Genomic DNA, 21,094 nt, shown 5'->3' with positions numbered 1-21,094 from the left:
TCTTGTTCACTTGCATGCAGCAATATCCACTCCAGAATATTAGTGGGAGCATTAATGGCTTGAAGAGGTCAGATAAGATAGTTCTTAATACTTTGGACTATTTTTTGCCTGGTCCCTGCACCAATGATTACAGTTACCCAGTCTGACTACCTTACTGATCAGTGATGTGAAAAAAACACTGCAGCAGATTTGACTTAAAAGACTAATGGGCTGATTTATATTTTGAGGGACAGTTTTTACACCAACAGAATGACAAAGTAAGTCATTATGTTGCCCTGATGGAGTAACTGCCTGACAAAGTTTGAAATGCCCAGTAGCTTGGCAGCTATTTCAACTATTGCCAGGAACTGCAGTCAAGGCAGTTCCTGTTAATGTTTTGGAACTTTGCTGTATGGCAAAGTTTCAAACAGTTGGGGGTTTGTTTTAAAAATAAAAAAAAACAATGCCCCCACCTTGCCTTGAGAGTCATCTCCAATGGCAAGGTTTTATTTTTTTATTTTTTACTTCCCCTTATCACAGTGGTTTTTGTGGCGGTGACAGCTATATGTCCGCCCATCTAAATTGGGCAGCCAGACATAGAGACATTTCTCTGACGACCCTTATGACTTTGGGTAATCAAAAAAGTCTGGCCATGTCGTAGATGGAGTAGTCTGTTGTTGGCACACTATGTTGTTCCTTCATCTAAATTCTGTGAGCAGACCATTATGTTGGCAGTAAGCATACTCCATTGCTGTTAATGATGGATTGTGCTTACCACCAACATATAAATTAGGCCCTATGCTGCTTGAGGTGGCTGACTATACTGGAATATTCTAGTGGGTGTTAAGGGATGGCATGGCAGGATGTCTAGAAACTTCAAAAGGAAAACTCTAGAAGCTTCTGCTCCACTTTAACTGCACAACTGGGTATAAATACTGACCTTATACAACAACTCTTGAGTACACTTCTGGACCTGTGGATATACTAACAGGAAGAAGGACTGTTGTGCTGCTGAAAGACTGTCACTCTGCTGGCCTGCACTTTTCTGTACTCCTACTTTGCTGCCCTGGTCTGATGCCCTCCTGCCTCCAGTGAGAAGGACTGAACCTGCATCTTTGGAACCCAGAACTCAGAGTGACTTCAAGAGCTAATTGCTGGCCTCCTTATCTGAAGCTTTAGGGACATAACAAGCTTCCAACAACCTTGCTACTTCAACTGGATTGTGTCATCTGGGAGTCTACTCTGCCAATTGGTGACACCCGAGTTCTGAACCCTTGGAAATGGACCTAAGGTGCTCTGCCTGCCTTTGGACTCAGCTGACCTGTCACATCTTCTCTTTTGCACTGCTTAACCCTGAGCAGAATGGACTCTTCACCACTGATGCATAAATTGGACCCATCACAATGACCTGCATCGTATCACAGCCCATCACAGCATCGGAATCTCTACAGCATGTCACATCCTCGGCACAGGCCCTTACACCCCTAGTTGACAGTAGCCTTGCTGCAGCTGTCAGACTCTGCATCGCAGCCTCACAAGCTCCCGGGAACTGATGAATGGCCCCCACAGCATGCCCCATTCTCAACACCGGACTTCGCATCACAAGCCTCTGAGTTAAGCCTTGGTTGATCTACCAGAAGGTTGAGCACAGGTAAGTTTTGTTCTCGCTTTTGCTTTACACTAATGATGAGTGAGGTTGCTGTTCACCAGGGCTCACACCTCAGTCAACTAGTAACCCATTTTTTTTACATATGACAATAGCAACATAGGATACTGAAACATGATTAGTATTGCTTTTATTAAAGTTTCAACATAGAAAAATCTGTTAGCTCTGATGCAAATTGATAACAGATGGATGTCGGAATGGCTTGCTATTGTTATATCTTACTCCAAGATTGATTTAAAGATCTAAGACATGTAGCAGCTGTTAGAAATGGGGTCTTTGGTTGGCAGTCAGGTTCCCCCCTTTCCAAGCAAGGACCCTCCCTCTAGTCAGGGAAAAGGAGAAACACACCTGGTAAACCCCCATTCATCACCTTGGTAGCTTGGCATGAGCAGGCAGACTTAACTCAGAAAAAATGTTGGAAGTATTTGTACCAACACATACAGTAATACAGTGAAAATTCTACAAAATGGGCACTATACCAGTTTAGAAAAATAGGTAATATTTATCTAAATCAAACAAGACCAAAATGACCAAATTCCAACATACACAAGTCAAGATTTGAATTTGCAAAAGAATAGGGGTCTTACTCCATAGAATACAATGGAAACGTTGATTTTACACAAAGTACCTGGTTTGTGTCAAAAATAAAGCTGCACAGGTGAGTGTGTATCAGAAAAGTCAGCAATGAATCAATTTCTTCCTCATAAGGGAGGCCGTGCGGCGTTTCTTCTCTGGTCGGGTCGGCGATGCAGAGTTTTTCTCCTTCGCAAGTGAGCGATGCTTCGATTTCTGGACTGCTCACCTCAAATCCACGCAGGTTCACGAGTACTTTGACGCCTAGGGGCAATGCATGGAAAATCCGGTCGCATGGTAATGGCTTTGTAAATAATGCAACTGATTTTGAAGATTGTTCTGACTTGCAAGGGCAGCCAGTGGAGTTCCATTAGGATGGGGATGATAAGATCATATTTCTTCAGGCCCTGGATGAGATATGCTCTGTCATTAAGGGTGTCCAGTGTGGAGCCTGGTAGGCCATGAAGCATTTTGTTTCTACCATCCAGATGCCAAAGCATACGGGCTTAAACAGAAGGGCTGAAGTCAAGTTCTGGGTAGAACAGTTTCTCCTTTTCAGTAGAGAGAGCTAGTACCAGGCTGTCTTTGTTTTCTCTGCAATGTGTTCCTTGGGGTGAGGTTGGCATCTGGGGTAAATCCAAATGAATTAACATTGGATGAAAGTTGGGGTTTGAAGTTTTCACAGTCATTGCACTACAATTGTACTTTTCTTGTTTGTTCCACTTGGCAGATAACAGGAATTCTGTCTCAGTGGGGTTGAGCTTCCGGTATATACTGGGTCCCCAGCTCTGGATGGGGTGCTCATAGTGTTTGAGGTACTGGATGTTTGAACCAAAAAATACTTTAAAGTAGATTTATGTATCATGTGCTCTTTGGTGAAATTTGATGCTGCCATCAGTGATATAATTGGTACATAATAGGTTGCTATATAACATTGAGGTCCAAAATGACCATGGATCAGGATAGATTGGGACCAGGGATAGAACGAAAATCTTTGAAATTCATAGGGGATGACTTTGAATTTTAAAGGGGATGCCTATTGCGTTGCCCCTTCTTCACTCGTGATAATTTTTTCTTACAAGGCATGCACTGGCTGCTCAATGTTCACTCCTTTTTACATTCTTAATGAGTGTTCCTCTTATAATCCAGCTTTCTGAGGGAATTACAATCTGGTATGTAATCTGTGTTTAGAATGCAGCAGTGAAACGGCTGCATGGCCCTTGTGTTCTCTCCAGCCCTTTTTTATCTTTCTGGGTTTATGTTTTGAAGAGATATTTTTAGGCCCTACATCCCTCAAAGATTTCACAAAGGATATATGGGTGACATTCGAAAAAGTTGACCATGGGAGGATGAAACTTCCAATATGTATGTTTTAAGTTTAAATATTGAGAGATAGCAGAAAAAGGGAAGTTTTGGAGGATAGTGAGAGGGAGATAAATGGATGTTTCAGGAGGGAAGGGAAAAGTTTGTGCTAGTTCACAAGAGATCAAAGAAGGCATTAGATACAGAGTGAAGTCAGTTGTGAAGGCAAGAGTGAGACTTAGAAAGTCTGAATTAAATGTGGTGATCCATCCTTCACTGGAACATATTCCTGTTTACCTGTACAATTCTTAGAGGAGTAGAGGAGTCTCACATGTATTTGCTAAGGCTTCAGCTGGGAGAGAAAAGATTAGTGGCTTTTGAAAGGGGAAACTCAACAGTGAAAGGAGGGCTAAGAGTCAAAGGCACGCCTAAACTGATAACCACAATGCTAGATTCATAGAAGTGGAGATGTAGACTCTGAATAGAAGGTGTTGCTTCTGTAAGGGTTACCTTGATATAAGTCTATTAGAGATACCTAAGAACGGAAATATCCTTACCCCAAGAGCAAATACCCTAATGGCTACAGTTCACTCAGTGGCAGAGTAGTTCAATGCAGCCACGGTAATAGTGTTAGGGTTTTACTCAGAAGCAGAAGTGCTGCTACCATAGGCATAACATTGTAGTATTTTTAGGCCCGATCAAAAGAGATGATGCTATTACCCTAAGTAAACTAGAGTCCACAGAAATAAGTCTGTGGGTCCCACCCTGAAGCAGAAATGTTGCTACCCCACTGATAATCACAGAACCCACAGTTGTAGGTCTTATGTCAGGGATGACTAGAATGTTGATAAGAATTATCCCAGTATGTCCCAACTGGTATGTGATTATGTTAGGAATAGCTAATAAATTTGAAAGAATGACCCTAACATTGAAGGCATATGTACCTATTATACAGCAGATAGTCAAAATGCTGCAAGGAATGCTCCAATATCTCATGATTAAGCCAGAGAGACACAACGTGCACGCTATATCAATGCCAATATGTCAGGGTTGATTTTAAGTGACCATGGAGGAACATACTAACACACTTGGACATGGCTACTCACACACACTGACACATATACTGCCAAGTTGAAAACACACAGTCTCTCTGCTTCCTATTGATTTTATAGCCAGGCAAGTGTGAACCTAAAAGGTAATATACCCCTTAGTGGTAGGTGCACTTCGTTTAATTTAATAGCAAATATTATAGAAAACTTGCTTGCTTACTGAAATGACAATTGGCAATAAATGTGATTCAGAATGTGATTGATTCAGGATGAGGAAAACTGATTTCCACTTAGTTGGAACCTCTTGCATCTTCTGATGACGGAACACACTGTGATTCTGATATAGTTCAAACAAGGCACTGTCAGTACTACTGAAGCTGCTCTAATACATCTTCTCAGCATCTCCAGTAGCATGTTGGTGCCCAAAAGGTGGGGAAGCAGGAAAGTCACCATCATATTTAAGATCTTGCCAATACACTATATGATTGATATCCACATTGTCAGAACACACAAAACAAGCTCTAAATACTAGACTGTTAGACCGTTTGACTTAAAATACTAGACACATGTTGCTTTCCTGACTGTAGGTATTGTAATGCTTAGACAACGTTTGATTTTTATTTGCACTTAAGCAATGCAAATAGCACTGCCTGTAACTCATACCCTGTGAACCATGATGGTAATTCATATTTAGTCCACTTCCAGTGTGTCTACATGCCCATCGCCAAATGATTAGGTGTGCCTTTTGGTCCATCTAAGAACTTTAGAAGTTGCCTCTGCACTTGGCACTACAGTTCTAACCCTACAGTAAGGGAAAGGGAAAGTCTTGATAGACAATGTTTCCTCTAAGGGAATCAGAGCAAGCAACCATCAGGTCACATTTCTCTGGTCTTATGTGCCATTTCTACCTTTATCAAGTTCTTCATTTCAATTTGAAATAGCACCCCATTGGAGAGCACTCAATTTTTGCTTAAATAAAGCTGAAAAATTGTATCCGCCTTTTACAACTTCAGGTGACCTTACTGAAATCAAACATTTAAAATAGTGTAGCTTCATGATGGCTAGATTTCCTGTACTTAACAACATATGTGATGAATAGGAATTTTCTAGCAATGGTTATTCTTCCTCAATAAGGCCTAATTTCATGTTAAAATTCCATGTATTTCCTGGTCTTTTAAATGCTAACGTAGGGTTACAGGGAAAATCAGGGAATAAATTTGGTTGGGGATTAACTGTTCCACATGTATGTCTTTTAAACATGTTTATTCCATATAAAATGCTGCCATAAAACAAGCCCCTAGAGGGTGTTACCATCTCAAATGTAGAAACAAAGTTCCAACTTGAGGAATGCTTTGAAAAATTTGGAAAATCCCAGAGGGGTCCAGGATTCTAGTACCCCGCAAACATAGACTCAGTTGCTTAAACATTACTTCTGGAGGGCTGCTGGCCTCCTTCAGTCCCCACAACACTTTTCAAATTAATTGGTGGGGCCTGTTTCCTCCTGGGGCCACACGAGGCATGGAAAATATGCAAATAAATAAGCCCAGAAGTGCATTAACTGGCACTCTAGTCAGGACCAGTGAATATTTATTCAGGGGCACTCCCACTGTGCCAGGAGAGCCGCAAAGCATTCTTTTTGTGTCTCTCTTTTTTTTTTTATCCCAGGGTGCCGAGTCCCACTCAGGTGCCCCACTTGCTCCCCACAGCTGTGGGCAGCCCAGGGAGTCCACCTCCTGCTGCCCGCTGGCTTCCATGCAGCAGTCTCTTCTCCTGATGCTGCAGGAGCTGACACCTCTATTCTCCCCTGCCCGCTCTGTGTGGGCAGGGTGTTATTCTTTGGTGGATGACTCACTCGCAAGACACAAATATGGGGACAGGCCCACCAAAACTGGTGGGAGCATGGCAGTGCTCCCCTTTCCCTTTTCATCAGCCCCCGGGGAAATTGAGGTCCATTTTCACTTTCACCCATGAGGGTGAAAGTGAAAATGGGGAGAGGGTTCCACGTATGACCCCGCCTTGAGGCAAAATGAATAAATAGATTCAGCACAGACCTCTGGTACCTGGCCCACCACAAATGTTTTTTTAAGAAAGGCGGCCGAGCTCCACATGCTCTGTCAATAAAAAGGTCAAAAGTCACCAATCAAAAAAATGCCATAACGTGGGCCCTGTTGGGCCAATTGTGGCGCTTTTGGGCTCATTTTGCTCCTGGTATTTAGCTCTAGTGACTACAAGCAGTTACAACTGACCCACTCACTTCCAAAGTGGCATTACCCCCAGGGAGCTGGTTCTCCTGGCTCCCTGAACCAACCTTCCTCTTTGTCTTTGTTTCTAGGTGCAGAAATCTAGGACTTTCCCCCAACTACTCCTCACAGTGTGCAAGGGGACCAGCTTCCCTGGCCCTACAGGAGACCCACTGGTCCTTGGATCCTTTGGTGAACTAGGCAGATTGTGCGCATCAAGGTGTTCTTCCTTCCAGTCATCCATGGCGGCTGCCTCGTCCAGCATCGAAGTGCATAAAAATCACTATCTCCTCTTGTAGATGGGCATTTAAAAGGGAGCAGGCATTCTAGAAGCCAGGCACCCCTGGCCAATCCTAGGGTGACATGTCACCTCTTCATCTCTGTCCCAACCCATCTGCACAGCATTCAGGGACAGTTCAAACTATGTCATCCGGAGTCACTAGTCACATTTCCTCTGGAGGCCTCAGCACCGCCCTTCTCTGACATCACTGCTAGGGCCTTCCTCTTATATCTTCAAAGGGGACCCCTTCTTGTATTGGTTCCCAAGGTCTTGGCTCCCTCCTTTGTTCAGTGGTCTTGGGCATGCCCATCCCTAGTACAGTGTGGCAGTTGATCCATTGGTGCAGATCCTTCAGCCACACCCATTTCCTCCTCAGAATGACTCGTGAGTTGTACAGGTATCTTTAGGGAACTTGTAGATTTGATTTTCTCATGCAGGTTGCACCCCATTTTGATATGTCACTGGTCTCTGTAAGTCAAAGGGAATCAAAACTGCACTCCAAAACAGTTTTCACCCTATGTGTATAATGAAGTGTCACTACAGACAAAACTGTAAATCACAATCCCTTTCACTATTAGTGTATACTAACATTAGAAGGCCTAACCCAAGTCAAGCTATAATCCTGCAGGGTCCCCTCTGTGCCCTGGTACCTGTCTGCAATTACCAGGCTGTGCATGATGATAGTCTCATACATGCATGTACATACATGTGTGCAAAAGTCCATGTGCTCATGTGTAATCATCCAAGTGGCCCTTAATCTTGCTGTGTCACAGCAGCCTTATCCTCAAAGGCAGACACTGGTGGTAAACATTACAGTCCATTTGCCATATGATGACCGTGGGCAAGACACATGGAGTGAGGCTCACCAACAGTAAAACGTCCAAAACAGGTTATCCAAAAAAGCAAACAATCTTAGAGTACTGAATGGGCAGAACCCACTTGCAACAGGTTTCAATAATTTAGAGCTCAATCCTTGGTAGCTATGGCACAGAGCAGACAGGTTTTACTTAGAAAACATGTGCACAGCAATTAGTAGGGCCAAACCAGCTAAAATGTTGACAACACAACACAATGTAAAAGCCGCTCCAATTTATAAAAATAGAGTAAAATGAAAGAAACAAAATGATACTAAGCCAATTAGTGCAACTGGATATTTTTATGTTAAAGATTGAAGAAAAAAGTGCCAAGAAAGAGTAAAGAGCCAATAGAAGGTACAGTTTGTGAGTAACTGGGACCTAGGTGCAATTTCAAGCCAACTGCAATGGAGAATGGGTTGGATATGTTGAGCAGGTTTGTCCGTGTCAAAGACTTTACCTTCTGAAAGGAAAGTCGAAATGCTCCAGTGGCCAAGGCTGCAGGCTGTATCAGAGGATGAGTTCCACAAGGCCAGATACCTCTTGAGCAGCTCAAGTCCAGGAAGGCAGAACAAAGGATGCACTCACGAAGTCTGGGAAAATGGTCCTGGACAATGTGGGGCCACCTCTGCTAGTGCAGAGGTGCCCTCAAACACAGGTACACCGCACCCAGCCTTTAGAGTTGGAAGGCCTGGTATATGGGTGACTTATAAGTGACGTGGTGCAGTGTAAATGGCTGTGAAAGGGTGCATGCACCATTTTACACAGGCTGCAATGGCAGTCCTGAAGAAGCCTTTGCATGGGCTCCCTATGGGTGGCAAAAGACATGCTGCAGCCCATAGAGATCCCCTGAAGCCCCAATGCCCTGGGTACCTAGGTACCATATACTATGGACTTATAAGGGGTGACCAGTATGCCAATTTTGGATGAAGTACTGGGTTACCAGTATGCATTGACAACATTTGGAGGAGAGAGAGCGTAAGCACTGGGCTCATGGTTAGCAGGATCCCAGTGATACAGTCAAACACACTGACATCAGGCAGAAATTGGGAGTAACATGTCAAAAAGAGGGCACTTTCCTACACAACCAATGTTACACTCTCGCCCCTTGGAATTAGATGTTACTTGCATGGGAGAGGTAGTCTCCCAGAGCCTCTGGAAATGCTTTGAAGGGCGCAGATGGTGCCATCCTTCCATAATCCAATCTGCACCGGTTCAGGGACCCCCAGACCCTGCTCAAACATGAAACTGGACAAAGGAAAGTGATGACTCCCTTGTCCATCACCTCCCCAGGGGTGGTGCTCACAGCTCCTCCAGAGGGTTCCAGGGTTTTGCAATCTTGGATTCCAAGGTGGTAGGGAATTCTGGGAGCATCTGAGTGGCCAGTGCCAGCAGGTGATGTCAGAGCCCTCCCCTCATAGGTGCTTACCTGTGTAGCTGACCATTCCCCCTTTCAGGGCTATTTAGGGTCCTCTCCTCTGGGTTTTTCCTCAGATTCAGATTGCAAGACTCCAGCAGGAATCCTCTGCATCCTTTACTTCACCTTCTTACTGAAGAAACTTCATCTGGACCCTCCAGGAACTCTGCAACTGCAACAAAGAAGCAAAGACAACTTCTGCAACATTGTATCTTCAACTCTAGCCAGCAACTGCAACTGTTTCCTGGTCGTGCATCCTCAGAGGACAGGCAGTCTTCATTCTGCACCAGAAGAATGAAGGAATCTTCCCTTGAAGTGAAGGATTCACTTCCCTGCTTCAGCAGGCACCCCTCTGCCGCAACAACCAGTGGCTTGGGTACCCTCTCATGAAGAAATGCATGGATCCAGCAACACAGGTGTGGGCTGAAGTGGTCCCGATGGTCCAGATGTCCAACTGTCCAACTTTGGTGGAGGTAAGAACTTTCCTCCCCACGCAAGACAGTATCCCCTTGCACCATGTGTTTTGCAGTTGCCAAGGCCTGTTGGCATCCTTCCATGAAGGTCTTTGTGCACCGTGCAGCTCCAGCCCCCAGCACTCCTTCCTGCGATGCACAGCCTCCTGCATGGTTCTCTGGCAGCGTGGGATCCCTTTGTGTAGTGCTTCCTGGGCCTCCTGGGAATGCTGTGGGACTCCTGTGCATACTTCCTGATCTTTTGAGGGCTCTCTGAGATGCTGAGAGCCCACTCTGTATCCCCCTCCTGGGTAGAGGCCACCAGGTCGCTCCTGGACCCAGGCAGCACGATTTTCAACTAACTGCGAGCTTTGCATGTGCCAAGCCTTGTTGGCAGAATCCAGTGATGCAAACCAGACTTCAATCATCCATCTAGCATGGGACATCATCTGCACCAACCAAGAACCTGCTTCCATCTTCTTGGGTGCAGTACTGACTGTTGTTCTTCACCAGTAGTTCTTCTTTTGCACCTTCATCCGGGTTAGCAGGTGTTGCTGTTCTCTCTAGACTCTTCAAAGCTTCTTGGACTTGGTCCCCTTCTTTCACAGGTTTTCAGGTCCAGGAATCCATCGGTGGTGTCTTGCAGTCTCTTCTGGTTCTTGCATAATCTTCTTTTTTGTGTTCTTGCATGTTCTAGTAAAGTTACTTTGATTTACTCCTGCTTTCCTGGGCTCTGGGGTGGGTTCTATTACTTTCCTGTGGTGTTTTCTAATACTCCCAGTGCCCCCTACACACTACATTTGCCTAGGTGGGAAACTGACTTTCACATTCCACTATTTTAGTATATGGTATGTGTTCCCCCCAGCCCATTTCCAACTGATTTTCACTATTTGCACTGTTTTCTAACTGTTTTTACAGATATTTCTGCATTCTAGTGTATATACTGTGTGTATTACTTACCTCCTAAGGGAGTATAGTATCCAATGTATTTTGGGCATTTGTGATCAAGTACCTTTATTTTTGTAACACTGAGTATTTTCTTTCAAGTGTGTGAGTACTGTGTGACTACAGTGGTATTGCATGAGCTTTGCACGTCTTCTAGTTAAGCCTTGGCTGCTCATCCACACTACTTCTAGAGAGTCTGGCTTCTAGACACTGACTACCTTTCACTAATAAGGGATAACTGGACCTGGTATAAGGTGTAGGTACCTTAGGTACCCACTACAAACCAGGCCAGCCTCCTACACAGGTTCAGAATGTGTTTCTGAGAATTGTGCCTTGGGGTGTTTAATTTCTGGTTGATACTGGCTAGTGGATGGTGTGACTCCTGACTCCTTCCTAACCAGTGATACAAACCTTCCCAGCAGGCATCCTACCCACCTTTGCAGAAGGTCTTGTTTGTCCTCCTGAAAGCACTCCAACAGTGCACATTACTCCTACAATCCAAGATAAGGAAAGTGTTTCTCTCTTACGCAGAGCCTGTGTGCTCACCCAGAGGTATCCCCAGGAAAATGAATAGCCCCCTTCTTAGTGATCACTCAAAACTGGTTCTGGGGATAGCGTTCCTCCCACTGGATCTGGAACCAGCCTGGCTGTGGAACAAAAGAAAAACATCTCCCCATACCGTGCATTTGTTTCTGTTCTAGGACCAGTTTTCACACCTCAAAGAAGTCAAACAGTGGCAGGCAGCTGCTGACAGGCTAATGCAAACTAGCCTCCAGAAGCTTCAGGCAGGGGCAACCTAACTTTCTATATAAGTTACTTTTCCTAAATACTTATTATTGGTCATTTGTCTAGCTTGTCTGGTATCCTGGGTCATGATAGCATTACATTTACACATGCCATAAAGACCATGCACCCTACCTCTTGGACTACAAGGCCTACCTAGGGGTGACTGTTTAATATTTAATACAAAATGTTTTACTCTTGTTAAAAGGACTATTTTGACAGAATGGTATTCAGGTTTAAAGAGGAGCAGTAAGGCTTTGATTTGTAGACCTGATGCCATGTTTCACTTGTCACCCTAGTAGATAGCATAATAAATGGAGCAGTCCACCAGTCCGCAGGTAAGATTTAACTTATACTATGGCCTTTGGGAGATTTAAGTATGCACATTAGGAATTAGCCAATTTGATATAATTTAGGGGTCAGAGCATATACACAGGACAATGGATCACAATGCCTTAGCTTGCAGAGTCTATTAAACAGCAATAAAATTCAGCAAAAAATAGGGGTCACCATGCAAAAAGGGGCATTTTCTCCCACCATAAATTAAAATTACCTCCAATTTGTCAGTGTTAGTATTTTGCTGTGGGTGCATCAATAAGGCAAAAATCGCCTTTAGAATTCTGTGTGCCACAGCAGACTCACATGCATAACACTGCATTCTCACTCACTTTCATTCATTCTCCTGCAATCATTCTCACTGACTCACACTAATTTATTCTCACTCACTCTCTTGCACTCACTCTTAATCTCACTCACTAATTTCTATTGATTTGCACTTGTTCTCACTCATATTTTCTGACTCATACTCACTAGCCCTCACTTAAACTCTTACTCCCTCAATCTTGCTCACTCTCACTCACTCTGGCTCACTCATTTATTCACACTCACTCACATTCATTCTTACTCTTACTCATACTTACTCGCTCACTCGACAACACTTTCTCATACTTAATATTACTCGTTCATTCTCATTCACTCACTTGTAGTCACTCTTATTCTTACTCATTCTCACTAACACTGAATCTCACTCATTCTCACTCACTTTATACAGACTCTTACTCACTTTCTTTCTGAAACACATACTTACACATACAAACACACACCCTCACATATAGACATGCTCTCTCTCACATAAACACACTCTTACACCGGAGCACGCACAAAACACACATTTAAGAGTATTTATTACTTTCTTCAGCTACCAGCAAAGGTCCTGCTCAAGGTAATGGTGCTTAATTTTCATGACACTAACAGTGACTGAAAAAGGATTGTCCACTATAAGTTTAATTAGAAAAGGGCAGAATATATGGATGGTTGTGCCCCACTACCATTTGGGCGAGCTGTCCCTAAATTCTTGCACTGATTTTGCCAATGTTGAGTTCAGGGGTTGCATAGGCAGTGCCAGGGGTTGCAGGGGCCAAAACAGAGGTTATAACTGCGATCCCTGGCAACCCCTAAATGACAAACCATGCCTAGTTCTGACTTGTGTACTGGTGTGCTTTAGATTCACTCCTTTCACATGGCCCACCAATATCCTCCTCTTTGTCTCTAGTCTCTGGTTAAAACGTTTAACTTAGAATTGGAAAGGCAGATGAGTCATAGTACTAGAGTCTGGTTAGGATGAAATAATAAAAAAAAATCAAATATCTTACATCGCGTGAAAGAAATGTACGACAAGGAAAACAAGAAACATTAGCAGAGCAGTTTAGGAGTTACTTCTACTTCCTACCTCGTTGCATTCAGATACTATTTGAATAGTCTCTGAAGTCCTTTTTCTATGAGTTCTACATAGATTAATAGTTTCTATGACTATATAAATTTTATATCCTCATATATAATTATGTAGACAGTGTCTAATAATATTTGTGAACTCACTTAACATCATATTATATTTTTCAGTAAGTGTAAATTACAGTGATTGAACACTGTATCAGTATCCAAGTCTATTTTGCACAATAAGGTTTTATAAGATGTTAATTAGTTGTGTGCTCAAATCGAGTAAAAAAGCTGAACATATATGAAAACATGTCTCAAGAACCAGTGATCTTAGTCATTTTACCTGTTTTTCACTACTTCCCAGAGACAGACAAGTCCCTTTCCTTGATAGGTTTCCATGCATAGTAGTTTGGCTGTATGTTCTGTTCTGGCCTTATACTTAGAGATTGTACTCTCTTAAGATGTTGAAAGCAGAGCGAGAAGAGGATATGGTTGCTTTTATCTTACTTTTGTGGCTGTTGTTGTAGGTTTGGGCCTTGCTGGCATTCATATGCCCTTCCATACTTCCACTGTACACCTCATGTTTCACCCTTATTGAACTAAGAGGAGCGAATTTCACATGTCTATTTCGAACAGTGTTCCCATGAAATTGAATCATGTTGGTATATAGGACAGAATCAACTGGATCGCTATGAGTTTCATGATAAATTTGAAATCGCCTACAATGCTTTCTGTTGCTATGATACCTATGATGGATATTTGTTGGTCCTTTGTTGTTCAAATTATTTTTATAGTTTACATTTTTACTAGAAAGTTGTTAGATTGTTATATTGAGTAGCCTTCAATCACTGTCTTGATAGCCATTGTTGCATTAGTGTATTGAAGTTAGTCTTCATATTGAAATAGGTTTCTGTGTAACGTGAGTGCGCAGACTGTGGTGAATTTCCCTTTTTTGTTAGGTTTGTGGATAATTTCACCCAAGATCATCACTCTTTTCTAGATACTCCCACATTGATGCTTAGACCTGTAGAAACTTTGTTGAGCAACTTCTATTAAGGTCCTTCTCAGACGTCGGTCATTGGTTTGTGTTACAGACGATTTTACACTGATGTTCATTCCTGCACATTTAGGCCCATATTTATACTTTTTGACGCAAACCAGTGCTGGTTTGTGTAATTTTTTTTACAGCCGGCTAACACCATTCCTACGTGCCAGGCGGGCACCTTATTTAAGGATTGACGGCGCTGCGGGCTGGTCAGAGTAAAAAAAAGTGACTCAAACCAGGCAGCGCCGGGATGGGGGAAAATGGGGGTTGTGCGTCAAAAAATGGTGCAAGTCAGGTTTGAGTAAAGAATCATGGCTCAAACCGGACTTGCGGTATTTTATGATGCACAACCCCCATTGAAATGATTCCTGTCTTAGCAAAGACAGGAGTCATGCCCCCTTGCCCAATGGCCATGCCCAGGGCACTTCTGTTCCCTGGGCCCAAATTAGGCCCCCCTATGCCACTTTAAAAAAATAAAAAAATAATACTTACCCCATCTTACCTGAACCTACCTGGGATGGGTCCCCCCATCCATGGGTGTCCTACAGAGGTGGGCAAGGGTGGCAGGGGGTGTCCCTGGGGACAGGGAGGGGCACCTCAGGACTGCTTCCATGGTCAGAGACCATTGAAGTGAGCCCACAGGTCCCTTAAGGCCTGCCCTCACCCAGGCGTTAAAACACGGCGCACATCAGGTTGTGCGCCGCTTTTTAAGGCAGCTCCCTCCTGTGCATCAAAATGACGCTGGAGTATAAATAAGGCGCATAGGCCTTAAAGTCATTTTTTGGACAGGAACGACTACCTTGCATGTCATTCACGCAAGGTGGTTTCCCACATCCAAAAAATGACGCACACAGAGGATTTTTGACGTCTGCAGGGTCGGGCGTCAAAGTATAAATATGGGGCAAAGTTTGCGCTGAATGTACGGCAAACAGAGTATAAATATGCCCCTTAATTGCATAAGTTCTGTTGACGTAGGCTGACATTAATGGTGTTGCTCTTTACATTGTCTGTAGGTAGCTAGGTATATGATTTTCCCAAAATACTACACTGTTAGGGCACCATTTAACCCTTGGCGAGTCAACATCCAAGCCACTGGGTGCCAGCCATCATAATTTAGAGATATTTGCCATGTTTTCTGGTATTTCCTTGGAGAATCTCCTCTAGCTCACAAGACGCTAAAGTATCAGTGTAAGTGAGAATGCCAGCTTTTCTACCATATCATGGCACCCAAGCAGCATTTGTTTTCTAAAAAGCTAGAAATATATGTCCCTGACATTCTAGGAGCTTTCTTCCAGTGTCTTGGGGCATTTCTGTGTTTCCTCTTCTCGACTCCCATGTCTTGCTTGGCAGTCCATATCAGAAAAAATCAGCATTGGAAGACTCATCCTAAATAGGATGGATGTTCTCATGATATTGAGTTGGCTTTTAGACAAAATATTGGAGAGAAAATATTGTGTGGACAAAATATTTTGTCAAGAACATCGAGGAGAAAAATTATTGAGAATGTAAGTTTCTATAGGGAAGCAAAGATTTACTATATGTAACTCCACATAAATGTACTGTGTCAATATATCCATCTTCAAGGTAGGTAGATGTGGAGTTCTGAATAGTAAATCTATAGTTACCCCTTTGCACTCACCTTCTCGATATTTGGTCCTTGATATTTTTCATATAGTAATCTGCCCACACAGTGTTTTTGTTTCCAATATTCTGTAAGCGATCCATTGAGTTGAGCTGTCCCACTGCATTGCAAGTGGTCAGGCGAAATACTGCAGAAGCCACTACTCAATTATAAGGGTAAAAAGATGCTTTTTTGGAACATATCGGGAAACTGATCATAACCCCAAAAGCTCTGGGCAAACTGCCTTACACAACAAATAATAACCTTCCCTTCTAAAATCTCACTTGCCCCTCCCTCAAAAATGTCTCCCTTCATAACCCAACTTGTAATAAAACTCCTGCATCCACTGACGGTGCCAAAAACACACCTCTGTAACCTTGATTCAATTAATCCCTTTGCTTCTTGACCATGTACCCAACTTACTTCAGCTGTGTTTCCCTCCTTTGTGAGCCTTCATACAACAAGTGTCCTTTTGCCACACATACACAACACCACTAGACCTGCTTATCAACAGGAAGCTAAAACATACTAACAAACTTGTCCTATTAAAACAAAAAAGGGAAAAGATGGCACTAATGTTGATTGTTGGAAAGTGGATTATTAGGAAGGGCAGGTAGTTTCCTACACTTAGTAACAGGCCACAATCCCACACGAGGACCAGCCTAGGTCTCAGTAAATTAATCCTTGCTCACCCCTTGGTAGCTTGGCCCACAAGTAGTTAGATTTAACTTAGGAGACAGGTGTGTGGAACACTTCAGAGCAACAAAACAGTAAATACGTAAAACATAACAAGCAATAAAAATCAAACACCAATTTCATAAAAACAGGAAATATTTTTATCTTTAAGATGACACAAGAATAACAGAAATCCAGTGCAGGGAACTGGAGATATGAATTTTTAATTTTAAATATTAAAAGTGAAACTGTGCTTTCTAGTGCCTAAATACCAAAAAAACACCAACCGAAGAAATCCATAAATGCTTCACAGGGGCAAAGTCAAAGTTTGAGGCCGACCATGATGGAGTCCAAGTCTGACACACTGAGCAATAGACCTCAGTCAAAATGTTACCTTTGGACTTTTTTGAGCTTTATCGCTTGTTGTCGGTCAAGGCTCCTCTTCAGGCCGGCTTGCGATGTGACGTAATTGACTTGGCTCAGCGCGAGGTCCTGGTCACCTCCTGGAAGTCTTGTTGACGAGGAAACTTCCAGAGCTTTAGGCGGACGAACCTGAAATTCAGGCCGCATCGCGGTTTGACGTCACCAACTTGACTCTGGTCAACGGGTCGATCATCTTATAGAGCTTTTTTTCAAAGTTGCCACAAAAAGTCTCCATACTTTTGGATCTTCTTCCAAAAGTCCTTCTAAGGTTCTTGAAGTGTCCACAAACTTGATCCAAGGTTCCAAAAGCTTTTAGTTGCTCCTTGTAATTTGGGACTACAGTTCTCAGAATGCACCTGCCTGGTCAGAATCCTCAAATGGCCACTGGACAGTGGCAGCTGGGCTCTTTTTGCAGGACTTGATGCAGGGGACTCTGGTTAGCTCCTTTGTACCTGTTGCCTACAGGGAGTCTGCTCCTGTGCTGTAGAAGTAAAGGCAAATACCTTTTCTTGGTGAAGCCCAGAGCGCGCAGCTGGTGCAGTCCATGTGGGTGCAGTCCTTCAGGTGCAGACCAGGGGTTCAGCTGTACAGTCCTTCTTATCCAGTCTTTTCCTCCAGGAGGGAAATGAATTGCTGGGCTGTTCTGCCATATTTATCCCTGCTCCTGGGTTAGAAAACAGGGGGGTACCCCTAACCAGTAAGGTGCAGTGTGCCATTCTCTGGGGTGACCACTTCCTCCAAAGTGTGCCAAATGCCAATCCCAGAAAACAACATTCTTTAAAAATCCAAGATGGCGAAAATCTCTCGTTGGGTGGTACATCTTGGTAAGACCACCCACTGGTGCGGCTAAGTTTCTTTAACACACCCCTTCAAGCCCCTCTCCTAAGCAGCTAATTATTACAGTGGGGCTCCCATAAGGCTGGAGGAACAGGAAAATGGGGAGGCCTGCTTTCTGTTCCAGGCGGCTTTCCCTCCATTGAAAGACAGTTTGGCCACTCTACCCCCTTCCTGCTTGCCTATCTGCTGCAGCAGTTCTCCCACCAGAAACTTTCTTTGTTTCAGCCCAGGCCACTTCACACCTCTTTGAGGTAGCTTGACTCAGGCTGCCAGAGATTTACTAATCATCAAAGGGCACTTCAAGGCTAACTTCGGTAACCTACAGAAAGAGTTCTAAATCTCTTTCTCTGTTAGTTATAAATCTAACATTGGCAAGTTGTTGGATTTATTTTAACTTTTAATTTGATAGCAAACATGACATATTTAGCTCGTATCTAGCAGAAATGAGAATTTATTCTTTCAAAAAAGCCTCCCAATGTTACCCTACGGAGCCAATGTACTACAATGGGGAAAATTAACTTTGCTGTTTTTCCCTCACAGGGGCTTATAAAACATCTTTTATAAAGTCCCTGCCTATATGTACATTGCACCCACTCATTTGGGCGCCTAGGGCATACCTTATGGGTGACAATGTAAAAATGAGGTAGTTTGAGACTTTGAAAGTGCTTTTAATGATAAAGTCAAAAGTGTGGTTAATTTTACTTTAAAAGCAGCCAGCAAAGCAGGCCTGCCTTTAAAAGGACACGAGACCCCAAGCAGTGCACCTATGAGTGCACTAACCACCCTGGAGTCCGTCCCTAAACCTACATGCCTTACCATATACTAGGGACTTGTAGGTAGGTTGTCAAGGCCAATTATAATTATGCATAATTTGCATATACCATTTTAAACAGAACACTGGCCCTGGGACTGGTTAACAGTGCCAAGGGCAAAGTCAGAGTCAGTAATCACCAGCATCAGTCAAACAGTTTGGGCATGATCAGGACCAAAAGAATGACTTTCTCACACTGCCTCCCAGACGACAGGTGATGGGTACCAATCTACCGCCTAGTAGTCCTCATCAGCTAAGTGGAAAAACCTGGAAAGTCCATCTGCATTGGCATAGGCACTCCCAGGTCTATATTTCACTGTGAATCCCATCCCTAGAGGGAAATAGACAGCCTAAACAGCTTTGGGTTCTCCCCCCTCATCTGCATGTGCCATCTGAGAACAGTGGTCAGTCTGAACACAGAAGTGAGTGCAAAACAGGTATGGCCTCCGTTTCTTCAGGGACCAGACCACAGCAAAGGCTTCTCACTTAATGGCGCTCCATCTTTGTTCTCTGGGGAGGAGTTGCCTGCTAATGAAGGCAACTGGCTGATCCTGGTCATCACCATTTACTTGTGACAATACTGCCCTGATCCCTTGCTCTGAATAATCTGTTTGTACAATAAATTCCTTACTGTAGTCAGAGGCCAGTAACACTGGTGCTAAACACAGCCTCCTTCAGAGTGTCAGAGACCTTCTGAAACTCTTGGGTCCAAATGACCTTTTTAGGCTGCGGTTTGGATGCAAGGTCTGTCAGAGGGGCCACAGTGGTCCATAGTTCTTGGCAAATCTTCTGTAATACTCTGTCAGAAATGAGGTCTTTGGTTGGCAGTCAGGTTACCCCCTGTCCAAGCAAAGACCCTCACTCTAGTAGGGGTAAAGGAGAATCACCCTCAGCTAACCCCCACTCACCCCCTTGGTAGCTTGGTACAAGCAGGCAGGCTTAACTTCAGAGTGCTCGGTGTAAAGCATTTGTACCAACACACACAGTAACTTAATGAAAACTCTACAAAATGACACAACACAGGTTAAGAAAAATAGGAAATATTTACCTAAACAAAACAAGACCAAAATGACAAAAATCCAACATACACAAGTCAAGTTATTAATTAAAAAGCAAAAAGAGTCTTAAATCCTTTTGTAAACAGATAAAACACTGATAGAGTTGAAAAGTACCTGGGTAGCGTCAAAATAACACGCATGAGTGAGTGTGCATCTAAAAAGGTAAGCGGTGTGTCGATTTCTCACCCGCAAGCAAGATCGTGTGCCATTTCTCCTTCTCCGTTTGGGCCGGCATGCATCGTTTTTCCTCCCCGCATGGGAGCGATGCGTCGATCCAGGCAGAATTCGGGTCCTGGCAGGCGAGGCGTAATTTTTCCGCACCTAGCAAGGTTTGCCTCGAAAATCCTGCCGCACGGTGATAGCAAAACTGCACAGTGTGGGTTGCGGCGTTATCAGCCTCCGTCAGTGATGTGGCGTGTCTTTTCTCCAGCCGCGTGCATGGATCTCCCAGCTGCACTGCAAGCGCAGCATCGATTTCAGCCACGGAGCCGGTGGCGTGTTGTTTCTTCATCCGCTCTCGGAGGTTGCGTCGGAAATTTCCCCGCATGGCGGTCTGTGCGTGGATTTTCAGACTTGGTCTGCCAGGTTCACCTGTCAAGGCCCCAGGAACTGGATAGGGCACCACTTGGCAGGGCAGGAATCTCACCAGAGAGTCTAGGTGCTAGCAGGGGAGGTCTTTGATGGCCCTGAGACTTCAACAACAGGAGACAAGCTCAGGACAAGCCATCGGAGATTTCTTCACCAGAAGGAATGCACACCAAAGTCTAGTCTTTGTCCCCTTTCACCAGGCAGAAGCACCAACTGCAGGATAGCTCCACGAAGCACAGTCAGGGCAGCATTTCTCCTCAGCTCTTCTCCAGGCAGCGGTTCCTCTTGATGTCCAGAAGTGATCTAAAGTCTATGGTTTTGGGTGCCCGTCTTATACCTATTTTGGCCTTTGAAGTACGCTTACTTCAAAGGAAAGTCTTTCTTGTTTGTGAAATCCTGCCTTGCCCAGGCCAGACCCCAGACACACACCAGGGGGTTGGAGACTGCATTGTGTGAGGGCAGGCACAGCCCTTTCAGGTGTGAGTGACCACTCCTCCTCTCTCTCCCAGCACAGATGGCTCATCAGGATATGCCGGCTACACCCCTGCTCCCTTTGTGTCACTGTCTAGAGAGAGGTGCAAACAGCCCAACTGTCAAACTGACCCAGACAGGGAATCCACAAGCAGGCAGAATCACAGAATGGTTTGAGCAAAAAATGCTCACTTTCTAAAAGTGGCATTTTCAAAAACACAATCTTAAAATCAACTTTACTAAAAGATGTATTTTTAAATTGTGAGCTCAGAGACCCCAAACTCCACATGTCCATCTGCTCCCAAAGAG

The sequence above is a fragment of the Pleurodeles waltl genome, chromosome 1_2 (assembly GCF_031143425.1).
Source record: "Pleurodeles waltl isolate 20211129_DDA chromosome 1_2, aPleWal1.hap1.20221129, whole genome shotgun sequence".
Taxonomy (NCBI): domain Eukaryota; kingdom Metazoa; phylum Chordata; class Amphibia; order Caudata; family Salamandridae; genus Pleurodeles; species Pleurodeles waltl.
This window is presented reverse-complemented; position numbering follows the sequence as displayed.